General features: G+C 48.8%; 1 protein-coding gene across 2 annotated transcripts in view; it reads right to left on the bottom strand.

Moving 5' to 3' along the window:
• Positions 1-16437, bottom strand: part of UBQLN1 (ubiquilin 1) — a 1098378-nt gene that overhangs the window by 152321 nt on the left and 929620 nt on the right. The window lies entirely within an intron of this gene.

Raw genomic sequence — 16437 nt, 5'->3', positions numbered from 1 at the left:
TGAGCCCCTCCCCCCCACCCGCAATGGAGTGGGTGCCAAGTCATGCAGCCCTCCCTGGGACCAGATATCTGCTCCTAGGAACGGACGCCTGAGCCCAGGGAGGAGTGCAGGACAGCCCCCCCCCCCTTATCTGCCCCCGGGGAGGGCTACATTTTGCTGGTGTGACCGTAGGTAACACATGTTCTTTGTTTTGTTTACAGCTTTTTCTACCCGAGCAGCTGCAACGTTATGCGAGTAATGTTTTTTATTATTCTATGGTTAGGGCCCACTGTCAGTGGGGTGGGTGAGACTGGGGCTGGATTGTTGGTGGTGTGGGTGGGAATGGCCCGTCTGGGCAGATCACCTCCAACTGTCCTGGAGTTGCGGCTGGGCTGCATTACAGCTTTTCCCTTCGGGGAGGTATTGGCACACTGCCGAGACTCCTTGGTGGGGAGAAGCTGTAACGCAGGGCAGCCAGGGCTCCAGCAAAGTCGGCGGTAATATCCCTGGCCTTGGGCACCCTTCTCCCATGTGGGTCTTTGCTGGTGGTTCTGGGTATTACATTCTGGGCCGATTTGCGTAAGTCAGACCTCTGTGGATTCCCACGGGTGTCCTCTTTTGGGAAATGCATGGGGTTCCCTGTTTTCCTTGCTGGCTTCGACACCCTAGGCCCAAATCTGTAGGTTACCCACATGAACAAAATGGGCAGTGGCGAAAGGCTTGGGGTTCCCAGTGGGTTACCCTTTTCCTTTTCCTTTTGCGCCCCCGGTAGGTGCACCCACATATGTGAGGTACCGTTTTCATCGAGACACATGTGGGGACGCGGGAAGGTAAGCCACGTGTTGTTGGCGGTGTGTTTCGGTGGGTGGCCAGAGCGAAATGTCTGACAATTGTCTTCATTTCCGGCCAATTTCAGAGACATTTCCCTGTGTCCACTCACGGAAACACGTCGCCAACAGCAGATGTCATACCTTGTCGTGTTCCCACAGGTGTCCCGACGGAAAAGTTACCTCGCATGTGTGGGTGCACCTACCGGGGGCGCAAAAGGAAAAGGGTAACCCGCTGGTAACCCCAAGCCTTTCGCCACAGCACAATTTGTTCATGTGGGCAACCTACAGATTTGGGCCTAGGGTGTCGAAGCCAGCAAGGAAAACAGGGAACCCCATGCATTTCCCAAAAGAGGACACCCGTGGGAATGCACAGAGGTCTGACTTGCGCGAAGCGGCCCAGAAGTTTTTACCCAGAACCCCAGACAAAGTGAACATTGTGTTTTTTCCCCACCAAATATCACACTTTGTCGGGGATTGTGGCTAATAAAAACTGGGGCAATTTGCGCAAGGCAGACCTCTGTGGATTCCCACGGGTGTCCTCTTTTGGGAAATGCATGGGGTTCCCTGTTTCCCTTGCTGGCTGCGACACCCCCTAGGCCCAAATCTGTAGGTTGCCCACATGAACAAAATGGGCAGTGGCGAATGGCTTAGGGTTCCCAGTCGGTTACCCTTTTCCTTTTGCGCCCCCGGTAGGTGCACCAACACATGTGAGGTACCGTTTTCATCGGGACACCTGTGGGAACGCAGGACGGTAGGCCATGTGTTGTTGGGGGCGTGTTTCGATGGGTGCGCCGAGCGAAATGTGCGGAAAATGCATTTTTTTCCCCCACATTTCGGACTTTGCGGGGGTGTCTGGGTAATAAATTCTGGGGCGATGTGCGCAAATCATACCTCTGCGGATTCCCACGGGTGTCCTCTTTTCGGAAATGCATGGGGTTCCCTGTTTTCCTTTGTGGCTTGGACACCCGAGGCCCATATCTGTATGTTGTGCCGGTCGGCATAATGGCTGAGATTCCCCACTGCAAACAGACTGGGGGTTGCTTGCGTTTTCGGCTTGCCCCTTGCCAGCCAGGTACGTGCACCCACACATGTGAGGTACCGTTTTCATCGGGACACCTGTGGGAACGCGGGACGGTAGACCATGTGTTGTTGGGGGCGTGTTTCGATGGGTGCGTCGAGCGAAATGTGCGGAAAAAGCGTTTTTTCCCCACATTTCGGACTTTGCAGGGCTGTCTGGGTAATAAATGCTGGGGCGATGTGCGCAAATCATACCTCTGCGGATGCCCACGGGTGTCTTCTTTTCGGAAATGCATGGGGTTCCCTGTTTTCCTCGGTGGCTTGGACATGCAAGGCCCAGATCTGTACGTTGTGCCGGTCGGCAGAATGTCTGAGATTTCCCTCTGAAAACAGACTTGGGGTTACTTGTGTTTTAGGCTTTCCCCTTGGCGGCCAGGTAGGTGCACCCACACATGTGGGGTACCCTTTTCATCGGGACACCTGCGGGAACGCGGGACGGTAGGCCATGTGTTGTGTTTGTGTGGTTTTCATAACGTTTTGACCCATTTGCTGGTGCCCTTTGTCTCACAACCCTTTCTTTTCCCAAATGTGACCTACATTTAGTCGCTGCTTTAGCCACCATACACTTTTGTAACCTGCACAAGTCACCTACCCTTGAAAAGGTCTGCCTGTGCTCTTTCAAAAAATGTATGGCTGCCGTTCCTCACCACATTGGTTTTCCCAATTTACACATGCTAAGTGCTTCTGGTCAGGCCGTGAGCGTAAAACTCCTGTGTACCATGGCTCAGTGTTTGGCTTGTGGTATTGCTTGTTTTGTAAAAACACTACAAAAATTGTATGCTCTCCTAAATGCAAGAGTCGGGGAATGTAGCGGAGCATTGCTTTTCTCAAAATTCATAGAAGCCATTGACATACCAAGCCAACCATGTCCAACACATACCTTTTTTTTCAGTCATTTTCCCGCTTTTCCCCCATTCGATGGCAGTTTCCCCTACCTAGTTGTTGCCTGACCTATGCAAATCACCCCTTCCTAAACTTGGAATTTTGTCTACTTTTCAGAAATATATGCCTTTCTGTCCTCCAATTTGGCTTTCCTGCCCTTTTCTTCCATTCCGTCCATGCATGTCCAATTGGCAAAAATGGCAAAAATCGCCTACCTCTCACAAAACGGTTGATAACCACATCAAAATAATTTCTTTCCATTGCCACTCAACCTGTTCCCGAAAGCCACGAAATTGGGGAACTCAGCACAGCAAACCATTTGTTCCTAGCTCTTACAAGGAAAAAACCACAGGCTTCTTTGTACATCATTTTATTGGCATTTTTTGAAAAAACCCAAAATATTCGCACTTTTTCCTTATTTTCTCTCACCCCCCTACAGCAACCTGGGATTCCTGGGTGGCGTTACGACCGCCTACATGTGGGAAAAAAAGGAGCCAAATTTGGCCGAGATATCTCATGTAACAAAAAAGTTACAAGCCATTGAATGGCCACATACCAAAATCACCAAAAAAGGCCCTGGCACTGGGGAGAAATACCCATGGTACTTAAAGGGTTAAACGCAGCAATCCGCACAAACTTCACAACAATGCAACAACAAAACAAACCACACATAGATTTGCACAAAAGCACACTACGACTATCGACCGTAAAACACCCCAAGCCCAGCCAACGGACCCACCGGGGTGAGGCTGCCAACAGCACATCACTGCTCTCTTGCACTTTTCCAGCTTATTCCCACTAACCCACCCCCTCTCATCCTCTTTTTCAGAGCCGCCAGAGCGCCAGGGGACCACTTCGGTGGTGATAGTGCCCGGTACAAATGTCCTTTAACATTAACAAAGAATAGACTAATTATCCAAACAAGTAATGATGCCTTGGATACTTCTATAACGAAGGACAAAGGGCCTCATCACGACTTTGGCGGTAACCCTTAAATCCGGCAGTAGCGCTATTACTGCCGGATTTAAGGGTCCGCCGAATCAGGGCTTCGGCGGATTTCGCCCCAGCTCTGAGCTGGGGGGGAAATCCGCCGGCGGTATTAGCGCGAAGATTCCCCATTGAGCCCAATGGGGTATGGGGAATTCGTGAATGGGCTCAGTGGGGAATGGGGACTTACATTACCGCCAAACTCGTGATCCGGCGCTATTAGCGCCGGGGAGTTCGGCAGTAGGGCTAATACCGCCCGCTCTAATAGCGTTACCGTTACCGCCCAAGTCGTGATGAGGCCCAAAGAATGGTAACTTACAAAATAAGGAAGTTCAAGATGGAACTTCATGCTGGAGCCAGTATCGCTGGATAAGGAAATGCTAGAAGCATTAAGGCTGGATTTAATGCTGTATGTAAGAAATCCTATCAGCATAATGTTACAGCTGAAGGCAAAAGAGTGTCTCAGTTAGCAATCTGAAAGGTTACCAGAGTGAAAATACTTACAAAAAATTAAGTTGAGGTGAATACGATAGTTCAGTGAGCAGTATGACCGCTGCAAACAGCATTCAATTAATTATCCACCGATTTGTAGCAGCGTACCATAGTGACATCACCACGCTCCGACGTGTGTGATGTCATAAGTAAACAGTGTTTATCAAATCTTTATTAATAGTCGCATAAAATGCTACTGATATCCAGCATAATGTACTAAAAGAGAAAGGAGATGCAATAATGCACTGAATAATTGGCCACAACGTCTGAATGTGAGTTGATGAGTAAAGAGCGCTGGTAAAAGAAATTGTTAACGTGGGTGTTAAAGGTGCTGGGTTGGACTCACTGATTTCGCTGTAGAGAACGTAGTCAAATGTAAAGAATACTAGTGGTTGGTAGAAAATAGAGGGGGCCCTCTACCGTGTACCATCATTATGTAACCATGTTGGACCCTGACTAGAAGGGATGGGCTTAATGTGGTTAGACAAATAGTTATTGATTTAAAGTTGATAGCAAATGCTATAGTACCACGAATGGACATTGGTGTCTAGACCCTCGAAATCGCGGAAGAGTATAGTGACTATCCCATGGAAAATAAAGGACTTTTTAATACACCAAGAGATGTTTAATCTATCAACCAATATCATGAGCTGCACTCTAATAGTTGGCAATCTCCTACAATCTTAAATATGGGATACATTACTCACCGTAATCGTATTTCTGATGCTTGTATCTGCTTAGATTCACATGTTGTGCATAGGCCGACATCTAGTGGAAGCTGCAGAGTATTACAGTTTGTTTTTCGAAACTCAAAAATGGGCGTCGACACAGGGCGTGCCAGTAATACTATCCCTAGTGTGACGTCCACTGTACCCAAGATCCCTCACACGTCTAGGATCCTCAGATTGTATTTTTTCTGACATGAGGTAGCATGAGGAGTAGCGCGAGTACAGATAATCCAAGCAGATAGACAGAAAGGTAAGACTACAAGCAATCATGCGCCTTCTCTCAGAGGGGAGGAAGGGTGGGTCGCATGTGAATCTAAGCAGATACAAGCATCAGAAATACGATTACGGTGAGTAATGTATCCCTTCTGAGGCTTGTGGAATCTGCTTAGATCACATGCTGTGCATAGACTAGCGAGCAGTACCTGAAGAAGGAGGTGGGATGTGACAAGGGTCATGAGCAAATAAGTGTCTTAGAACCGCTTGTCCCACTTGTGTATCTGCCTTGGAATGGGTGTCAATGCAGTAATGCTGAGTAAAAGTGTGAATAGAGCTCCAAGTAGCTGCTTTGCAAATGGTGTCAAGGGGTACATTTGCAATGAAAGCCAGAGTGGCCCCAATGCCTCCAGTAGAGTGGGCTCTTGGCGTGAAAGGCAGAGTTCTTTCAGAGAGTGAGTAACACCGCTGGATACAGTTAATAATCCACTTCGAGATGGCACCTTTAGAGATGCGATCCCCCTCTCTGCCTGTAGCTACGGAGACAAACAGTTGATCTGTTTTTCTTAGCGGTCTGGTTTTATTTACATAGTAGAGGACCGCCCTACGCACATCTAGGGTGTGTAGTTTCACCTCAGCCGAGCTTTGCGGGTCCTGGAAGAAAGCCGGAAGCTCGATGGACTGGTTTACATGGAATTTTGATATAAATTTAGGTGAGAACCTAGGGTGTGTGCGTAAAACCAGTTTGTCTTTATGGACAGTAAAGAAGGGATCCTGCACTGACAGAGCCGGAATTTCACTGACCCTTCTTATAGAAGTAATAGCTACTAAGAAGGCCGTTTTATAAGTCAGGTGTTTGAGACTGCTTTTATGCATGGGTTCGAAAGGGGGGCCCCATGAGCTTGGCTAGCACCACATTAAGGTCCCACCCTGGTGGTGGGTTTGAAATAGGAGGGTGAAGTCTCTTTACTCCTTCCATGAAGGCTTTAACTACTGGTACTTTCCACCACGAAACCTTGCTATGGGAAGTGGTGTAAGCCGACAGGGCTGCCAGGTGTACTTTCAGTGAGTTAAAAACCAATCCTGCATCTAGCAGGTGGAGCATGTATGTAACAATAGTGGAAGGAGTGCAATCAACCGGGTTGATTGGTCTACTCTGGCAACAGATAACGAACCTCTTCCACTTGTCAAAGTAACAGTGCCTTGTGTTTGGTTTCCTAGATTCCTTTAGGATGTCCATACACCTCTGTGGCAAATTGAGATGTCCAAACTCTATGACCTCAGGAGCCATGCTGCCAGGTTCATCGAGTTGGGTTGCTGGTGCACTGTTTGACCTTGGTGCTGGGACAGTAGGTTGTACCAGGCTGGAAGTTTGATGGGCTCGCACACCGCCATCCTGCGTAGGTGTGGGAACCACGGTTGTCTTGCCCACATGGGAGCAACTAGGACGAGCGTCATCGACTCTCTGTTCATCTTGTTCACCACTTTCCTGATGAGAGGAGTTGGTGGAAAAGCGTACGGAAACATCCCTGACCAGTTCATCCACAGGGCGTTCCCCTGGGAGTCTGGTTGGGGGAACCTGGATGCAAATCCTGGGCATTGTCTGTTTTCGCTTGTGGCGAATTAGTCTATAGTGGGGAAACCCCACTGAGAGAAGATATCTTCTACGACCTCTCTGTGTAGAACCCATTCGTGTTCCTCTGGGAGGGAGTCTCTGCTCAGAGCATCCGCTAGGGAATTGAGCTCCCCTTGAACATGTTGTGATGACAGGAAGATGTTCCGTCTGAGTGCCCATATCCAGATTTTCTGGGCAAGCTTGGACAGATTTGGCGAGCGAGTCCCTCCTTGCTTGTTCAGGTAGAACATGGCTGTTGTGCTGTCCGTCCGGATTTGCGCTGACAGGTTTAGTAGGTGTGGCTCGAACACCTGAAGCGCTCTGAATACTGCCAGAAGCTCTAGCAGGTTGATGTGGTTCTTGGCCACTGAGTGAGACCAGAGACCCTGAGCTGTGTGGTGGAGATGGTGAGCTCCCCACCCCGTCAGACATGCATCTGTAGTGACTACTGCCTGTACTTCCGGATCGTCAAAGGGTTTCCCCTGTGCGAGATTCTTTCTTGTCCACCAGTGAAGGCTTTGTACCAGTGTTGGCGAAACGACCACTAGATCGTCCCACTGACCAACCCCACACACTCCCTAGGCAGATCACTAGACTGGATCGCCCACCACAATTGCCCCATCACAGTCACGGGCAACACCCCCACCCCATGGTCCGACCACCACACCATCACCTTTAACATCCCCACCACTACAACCACATCCCACCCCCCTCCTCCCTTGCCTCCCGCCCTTACAAGGAGTGCCCGTCAACTGACCAAAGAAAGACTCCTACCCTTCTTACTGGGACCTGCCTTCACAACCCCATTTTCCAACGACCCAGAAACTCTGGCAAAAAATTATGATACGGCCATCACAGCAGCAATCAATACCATCGCCCCACTTAAACCTCGGAAAACCAAACCCACTAGACACGCTAATGCGTGGTTCACCCAAGACCTTCTAAAACTACGCTCCGACAAACGGGCAGCATTAGCTCTTTGGCAAACATCCCGGGATGAGAAAGACAAACTCAACTTCAAATCCCTTGCAACTAATTACAAGAAAGCCATCATTAAAGCCAAAGCTAAATCCTTCGAAGAGAGAATTACTGAGGCCAAGTCGAACACCAAGGAAATGTTCGCCATTTTCAGGGAACTTGAGAACCCCACACCCACCCCCCAAAACTTCACTAAGGACAAAGAATGGTGTGACAACATCCAAACAGCCATGCGCAATAAGATCAGCTCTCTCCAAGCCAAAATCTTGAACACCAAACTAACACTATCCACCCACACTACACCCTCCCCACCACCACTACCCCCATCACCCACTGAGGCCCCACCCACCTTCTCGTTTAAAACCATCCAAGAAAACGACATGATCAACATTATGAAAAACATAAAACCCTCCAATTGCAAAGGCGAACCTTGTCCTGCCTCCATCATGAAAGACTGCGCAGACACCCTGGCCCCTTTCCTAACAGCCTTCGTCAACGCCTCTTTCACCACAGGGAGAGTCCCCGCCTGCCTAAAGGAAGCATGGGTCCGACCCCTCATAAAGAAACCCACACTTGACCCCACCTCCCCTAATAACTACCGCCCCATCACCACTGTCCCTTTCCTCCTCAAGATTCTAGACAAAGCAGCTTACCTGCAGGTCCAGCACTTCCTCGAAGAACAGAACCTCCTTGGACTGAGACAATCCGGCTTTCGCCCTAGGCATGGGACAGAGACCGCCCTACTCGACCTAAAAAACCAAATGGACGACGCAAGCGACCAAGGCAAACCTGCCTTGCTCCTTCTCCTGGATCTGTCGGCAGCTTTTGATCTTGTAGACCACGACATCCTCTGCCACCACCTCTCCTCCACAGCCAACTTCTCTCAAGAAGCCATTACATGGATCACCTCCTTCCTCCAAGGCAGGACCATGCAGGTCTTCTCTGACCTAGCCACTGCATCACCCTCTATCATGCTATGTGGGGTGCCCCAAGGCTCCTGCCTCTCCCCCACCCTCTACAACATCTTCACCCGCCCCCTCTTCCTCATCCTTGACGCCATGGGCATCTCTTACACCAACTACGCCGACGACACACAGATCCTTCTCACTCTGACAGGCGACTATGACACGGACTCCGCTACCCTCAACAACATCTACAACACAATTCAAATGTGGATGGCTATCAACGACCTCTGCCTTTACTCAGACAAAACTGAGCTCCTACTCGTAGGCTCCCCTGACAACATCAAGAAACTTGACGCTCAGTTCAGTCACTTCACCATTGACTCAATCACGATACCAGTACTTGACACGGTAAAAACATTAGGCGTCTACTTAGACTCCAATCTATCCATGACCAGACAAGTAAACGCCATTGCCTCCTCGGCCGCTTACCATGCAAAACTCCTTAACGCAATCAGACCTTATCTGTCAAAAGACACTTGCACTAACATAGCCAGGGCCATAACCGGCTCGCGACTTGATTACTGCAATATTCTTTTCCTTGGGACCTCCAACAAAAATCTTGAAGCTCCAAGTAATACAGAATAATGCCCTACGCGCTGCACAAGGCATTGCCAAGAGAGAGCACATCACCACTGCCAGAAAAGCATCCCACTGGCTCCCCATAAAGGAGAGGATCCTATTCAAGGCTCTAAGCATCACCCACAAATGTGTCCATCTTGCCGCCCCAATGTACCTTTCCCAGAGGATCCACCTGGTCTCCTCCACAAGACCCACTAGATCACCCTATGCCAGCATGCTCTCAGTACCTAGGGTAAAAAGGACCAGAGCAGGGGGCTCCAGTTTCCCGTACCTCGCTGCCGTACACTGGAACACCCTCCCTAGCTCCCTGCGCTCTGAACCCTCACTGACCGCCTTTCGGAAAACCCTGAAAACGACCCTGTTCATCTAACAATTACATGGCCTAGCCCTCATAATTGTATTGTATGATGTATTATGTGGTATTTCTGATCACAGGTCACTGCCTCACTGTAACCCAAGGCACAACCTGCACACATTGTAACTAAGTCTTCCTTGCAAGTAACAGTGCCACAATGCCCCCTGGGCTGCCTGCGCGCTATATAAATTTAATAAATAAATAAACTTGCCTGAGACCACTGTTTCGCCAACCATTCCTGCATGGGACGCATGCGCAGGCGCGCGTGGGGGACCAGGTAAATACATGACGCCATCATGCCCAGTAAACGCATTGCTTTGCGTACCGTTATTTGTTGACCGGACTGATAATGCGGAATTTGCAGTAGTATATTCCGAATTCTTTCTTCTGAAGGAAAGGTCAACCCCTCTTGAGTATCTAGGACTGCTCCTAGGAATTGTTTGGAGGTGCTTGGCACCAGGCTCGACTTTTTCTCGTTGATTGAGAAGCCTAACTCGTGGAGGAGGTCGATAGTCCTTTGAATGTTTATCCTGCAAATTCCTGGGGTTTCCCCCGTTATGAGCCAGTCGTCCAGATAAGGGTACACTGGGATTGCCTCCCTGCGTAGGTGTGCAGCCGCCACCGCCAGTACCTTGGTGAATACCCTTGGTGCCGAAGCTATCCCTAAGGGCAGTACCTTGAATTGGTAGTGTCGACTGTCCACCTTGAAGCGCAAATACTTTGTGCGCTGGGAACATGGAAATATGAAAATAAGCATCTTTCATATCCAAGGTTGCCATGTAATCCCCCTTTTTTAGGAGGGGGATTACCTCTTGTAGCGTGGTCATACGAAACTTTTGGGGCTTGACATACTTGTTGGCAGGCCGTAAGTCCAATACTGGGCGCATTGTCAAATCTTTCTTTGGCACAAGGAAGTAAGTTGAATAAATACCCTTGTTTACCTGGTGTCCCGGGACGAGTTCTATCGCGTCCTTTTCTAGCAGAATGGCGATCTCCTCGAGGAGAATCTTCTGATGTTCTAAAGAGTGTACTCTTTGTCGTGGAGGATGGTTCCGGGGACGCTGCAGTAGCTCTATACAATATCCTGTGGATACTGTTGACAGCACCCATCTGTCTGATGTGATCCCTTCCCAAGCCTGGGTGAAGTTGGAAATGCGTCTCCCTACTGGGGTTGCGTGAGAAGGGACCCTGAACTGAGCGTCACTGCTTTGGTGGTGGCGTGCCGCCTCCCTTGCTGGGGCTGCCTCTACCACAACCTCTCCTATTACCCCTGCCGTAACCCTGGGTAGACTGTTGGTTGTTCCACTGTGTACCCTGCCCCTGGGAATAGTTAGATCCTCTCTGGGAATTTTGGCCGCGTTACTATTCCCTCTCTGGTTAGGGGGTTTATTGGTTAACTGGCCAAGGGACTTGAGTGTTTCGTATTCGTCCTTGGCATTCTTCAGTGCGTCTTCGACCGCCTTACCAAACAACAGATCGGTTTCCACCAGTTTGTCCAACAATGATGCCTGGGTTTCTGCCTTAAAACCAGACTGCCGTAACCACGCATGTCTTTTGATAACAGTGCCTTCTGCTATCAATCTGCCTGAGTTGTCCGCGGCATCGAAGGTTGCTTTCAAAATGCAACCAGACACAGCTCTACCCTCTGCGGAAATCCGAGCCAACTGGCCCTTTAAAGGTTCAGGAGCAGAGGCTATGAGTGCCGCGACTTCTTCCCACTGATGGCAGTTGTAGCTGGCCAACAGGGTGGTGGAGTTTGCAATCCTTGCTTGATAGGCGGACGTTGAGGCTACTTTCCTGCCGAAACCGTATAGTTTTTTGCTCTCCTTGTCGGGAGGAGCTTCGGACGATGACAAGGGTGTTCCAGCCCTCTTACGAGTGTTGGTGACAACTAGGGAGTCTGGCTTCAGATGTCCTCTTATATAGAGAGGGTCAGACTGGGCCACCCTGAAAAGTTTTTCAACCCTGGGATTGACTGCTCTGGTGAGGTTCGGGTTCACCAGGGACGGGTCTATTCTTCGCTGAATGGACTTAAGGATAGGGATGCTCTGGGCAACAGGCCTCCTTTCTCCCACTAACTCTTCTGCAAAGTCCCTCTCCTCCTGGACACCGTGGGGGTCAATATGGAAATGTTCTGCTGCGCGTGCGAGAACCTCGTTTAGGAGGGGTCGGTTATCGACCGGGGAGTCGGTAACCGGGGCTTCGTTCTCTACCGGGGAATCTACTCTGTGTTTCCGGGTCTTCCTCTTGCTGGTCCTCATCATCCTGATAGTAGCCCGTCCCGGTTTGCTCTTCTACCATGCCAAATTCTTGGTCCTCACCAAAGGAAGCCTCTCCTTGATATAGTGAGTATGGTCTTGAGTGTGGTTGTACCTCGAAGGGGTCTGACCTCATCGGTGTTTCAAACCGGGGCGATAGGATCATTAGAGCCTGAGGGTGTCACCCTTTGTGGATCATACGAGAGGAAATGTTCTGGATTTTTATCATAAAAATCAGCCAAAGACGACATCCTTGACATGACCCTATCTATGTCTTCACTCAACCATTTTCTGGAACTGGGAATGACTCTCTAAGCAAGTCTATGGGATTTGTCTTGAGTAGATTTGCTGGTTTTAGACATATCAGCAGACCTGGTTTTGTCTGTCTGTTTAGGGGGAGTGGTGTGTTTCACAGGTGTGAAAGAGTGCAAAGGCTGCTTCTTCTGCTGTTTTCCCCCCTCCCCGTGAGTGGAAAAATGTTTTCCCTGTCCTTTAGTGGCTCCGGAGGTTTTCGACGCCTGGCGTAGAGGATCGGGGGTGGGGTCCCTGTCCTTCGAGCATGGGGCCTCGCTGATTTTGACTGCGGGCTCCGACTCCTGGAGCGCGGCCTGGGGGTGGAAGTCGTCTTCGTCTCCCGACGATCGAACTTCTGTTAGCCTAGGGAGCGAGGCACTCTTGGCAAGAGTGGATGATTGTCTGGAGTCATGCGGCGATCTTGATCGTGAGCGCCCAGAGGACACCGAATCGGACCGTTCTGTTTGTGCCTCTTTCCGAGAACTCGACGTCGTCGAGTCTCGGTTGGACTTTGTGTGTTTAGTGTGTGTAGTGTGTGAAGCGCTTGTGTCGCCGGGGGTCTTCCCCATAGCCGCCCTGCCGGACGACCTTCCGTGGTCGGGGACCTCCGCTCGGCTGTCTTTCGACGCCGTAATGCCCTCGCCGTCCGAAAGTACGGCATCGCTGCCGTCGCTGAAGGCGCCCTCCGCTGCCATGGCCGCCTGCCTGGCGTGGTGGGCCCAACGCTTCGTCAAACGGTCCTTAAGTGTCTTAGGTTTAAACCTACTACACGCTCTGCAGTTCGCTTCGGGGTGGTCCCTCGGCAAGCAGAGATTGCACGTGGCGTGCCTGTCGACCCAAGGGTATTTGCGATTGCACTTGGGGCAGAATTGAAAAGGGGTACCCTCCATACGCACCTTGAGGCAGCGGGCTGTTAAGTGTAGGAAATGTATAAGGTGTACCTATATACCAAGAATGTAGAGTATGTACAACCCTCCACTCTCCCTACTTGCAGGGCCGAGGCCAGAAGCCTTCCAAGGCCCGGGCAGAGGCCAGAGGCCTTCCGAGGCCCAAATCCGTCGTGCAGCAGCCAACGGTCGATTTCTTCTCCAGCCGGCGTCGAGTGTCGAAGTTCGAAGTTGGGGTGGGGAAGGATGTCAATAGATTATTATTTTAAATTTTTAGCAAAAGCATGGCTAAGGCCAGGGGACTCCGCAAGATGCTTCCGACCAGTATGGCGGAAAAAAACAATCTGAGGATCCTAGACGCGTAAGGGATCTTGGGTACAGTGGACGTCACACTAGGGATAGTATTACTGGCACGCCCTGTGTCGAAGCCCATTTTCGAGTTTCGAAAAACAAACTGTAATACTCCGCAGCTTCCACTAGATGTCGGCCTATGCACAGCATGTGATCTAAGCAGATTCCACAAGCCTCAGAAATATGTATATTGGTAACAATTAGATGTATGCCTCAGAGGAGCCAAATGCAATGACAGGGTAATCCAGATGCTAATGTTTAACAGATGAGGGGGAGATAACCTATCTCGTCTGTGTTAAAACTGCGACGGTCCCAGTCTCGGTGTTTCAATACTTGAAACTGAAAGGGGCCATGACACAGGAGGTATGGAAAGACAAGCTGCAGAGAGAACTCGCCCCATTTGAGAAAATCCTAAACACTTGCACAAGCTCCAAAGGCCTCATAGGTGCAATGCATACAGCACCAGTAGAGATTCACAAAGCTCCCTCGGGCACACTGAGGAGTACGTGGGAAGTAGATCTGGGAGGACATCTCTCACAGAGGTTATGGTTACAAATATGTAGAAGAACAGCAAAATCATCTATATCTTGTCAGTACAAATTGCATGCTGTTAAATTATTGCATAGATGACAATACGACCGACTCAGGTTGGCCAAGATGTATCAGGATGTGAGCCCATACTGCTGGAGAGGTTGTGGGAGAAAAGCAGACTACTGGCATATGTGGTGGGAATGCAAGACGGTGCAAGCATGCTGGGACGAAGTACTCAGTTGGATTAAAGAGTTTGATAGGGAGAAACAGCTGTTGATTTTATTTGGTCTGATCGAAACAGAAGAGGCGATCATTAAGATACCTAAAATGATGGTTTATGTCTATTGAGGGCCGCATGGGCCCGTCTCACGACAGTTTGGAAGAGAGCAACTCTCTCCACCAAAAGTGAATGGATAGGTGTCTCGCGAAACATTTTCAGATTGGACAACCTGACCTACATGAGGACCGTACTTCTGTTGATAACGAATGGTCAGAATTTCGTGCTAAGTATACTGTATGAAAGAATGTGTGCGCAATATGTCAAGGTACAATAGACATTCAATTGGCCAGTTGACAATGCCTGCAATGAGTCAAAGTTCTAATGGGTGCCTCTGCTCACCGTTCTGGTTCTACTAAAGACTTTGCCGCTGGAATCGTCTCGACCTCACCTACGGTCATATGGGAAGGGGAGGGAGGTGGGAAGTTGGGGATAGACAATACTAGAAATATTACTGAGAAAACTATGTATTTCATGGTTGATAATATGTACTATGATTGATGTCCTTTCATTCTTCATACTATGCTTTACTAAAAATATTTGTATTTGAATACTGAAGTCTCCATCTGAAAACCAATAAAACTAGAATAAAAAAAAACTGGAACTGTATAATCCATCTGAAATAATGGGTATATGTATGTATTGCAGTGAGCTTACAGCTATACTGAAATAGAGATGTGGAGGAATGTCACTGCTGGAGTTCAAGCTCTGAGACTTAACCTCTTGAGGATGTAAATTATGTTCAATAGAGATAAACTGTCACAAACAAGTTCACAATCTTATAATCTCATACCTATTGTGGCAACATAATTTCAATGAGTTTGCCGCTATATTAACATTGAGAGAAGTAAGACAGTCTAACAAGGAGTTCATATTCACAAAGATAACTGCTTGAGATTACCTGTCTCAACTGAGTTCAGTATTTTTCAGAGGTGCAGATATATATGATTTCAATCACAGATTTTGATACCATCAGCATAACCATCAGCATAAGTCTGGCGTCTCAAAAGGAGTTCACATTCTGTAACGTTGCTCCTAAAATTATTTAGGCAAAGTTGTCTCTCTATTAAATGATATTAGAGAAAGGGGAACAGATTGTATTCCTCGTCGATCCCTAGTGGTGTCATGGCATCCAACTTATAGATCCAGTAAAGTTCACATCGTGAAAGTCTTTTCGCCCAGTTGCCACCTCTTGGAAGGGGGTGTAACACCTCTAATATTATGCATCTTAACTGTGCAATTGTATGTCGATTTTCTTTGAAATGTCTGTAAACTGGGGATTTATTATTGGCCCTTCTAATGCTGGACTTGTGCTCCGTCCATCTCTCTTTGGCCCTTCTGGTTGTTTTCCCAACCTGGTACTTCCCGCATGGACATCGCAGTGCATAGCCTACGTTTTTGCAGTCACACATAGCGTAGTCTTTGGCGGGGATTTTTTTTTTTACCCGTATTCGGATGTCTGATGAGTCGTCTTTAATAATACTGGTACAATGCTGACAATTCAGGCATGCAAAGGTGCCACGCTTGGGCTTGCTCAAGGTGATTTGTCCTATTTTTCTGTGTCTTCTGCTCTCAAAGTGTCTCAGGAAGTTTTAGCAAAGGGGGTTCGGGGAACAGCCGATTGAGATTAGGATCCTCCTGGGTAAGGTTCCAATTTTTGTGAATGATCCGTTTGATTTGATAGCTTTGACTTGAGTATTTAAGCGAGTGTATGAGAGTAGAGCATTCCTTTCTTTTATTTCCTTTAAGGAGTGTTTCACGTCCTAGTGGTTCTGTTCTGGTGATGGCTTTATGAAAAATTGTCACAACTATGGTCTATTGTAATGTGGATACGGTAACACTCACCTGGACCATAAAAGGATACAGGTGGGTTCTTGGCCAATTATCCCTGTTTACTCGATTGGTTTCCTAACCGTTGCTCAATGAAGGAAGCTGGTGGAGTTCTTGGCCGATGGTCTTATCTGTCATGGCCACAGGGTAAGGACCAGAAGTTACATCACTTAAAGCGTCCAGTTGGACCTAGTCTTTGGCGCCAGGTTCATGAGAAAGTGTGCTCTGCACACTTTATTCCTAGTGCACGTGTTATTTCATCTCTTGCAGGGCCCCCACGTGCATCCAGGTCGGGCGTGGACCTAGGAATGCATTGGGCTACAAGTGCA

The sequence above is a fragment of the Ambystoma mexicanum genome, chromosome 6p, assembly GCF_040938575.1.
Source record: "Ambystoma mexicanum isolate Mex_15411 chromosome 6p, UKY_AmexF1_1, whole genome shotgun sequence".
Lineage (NCBI taxonomy): Eukaryota > Metazoa > Chordata > Amphibia > Caudata > Ambystomatidae > Ambystoma > Ambystoma mexicanum.
The sequence above is the reverse complement of the archived record's forward strand: the minus strand, read 5'-3'. Positions and strand labels throughout refer to the sequence as shown.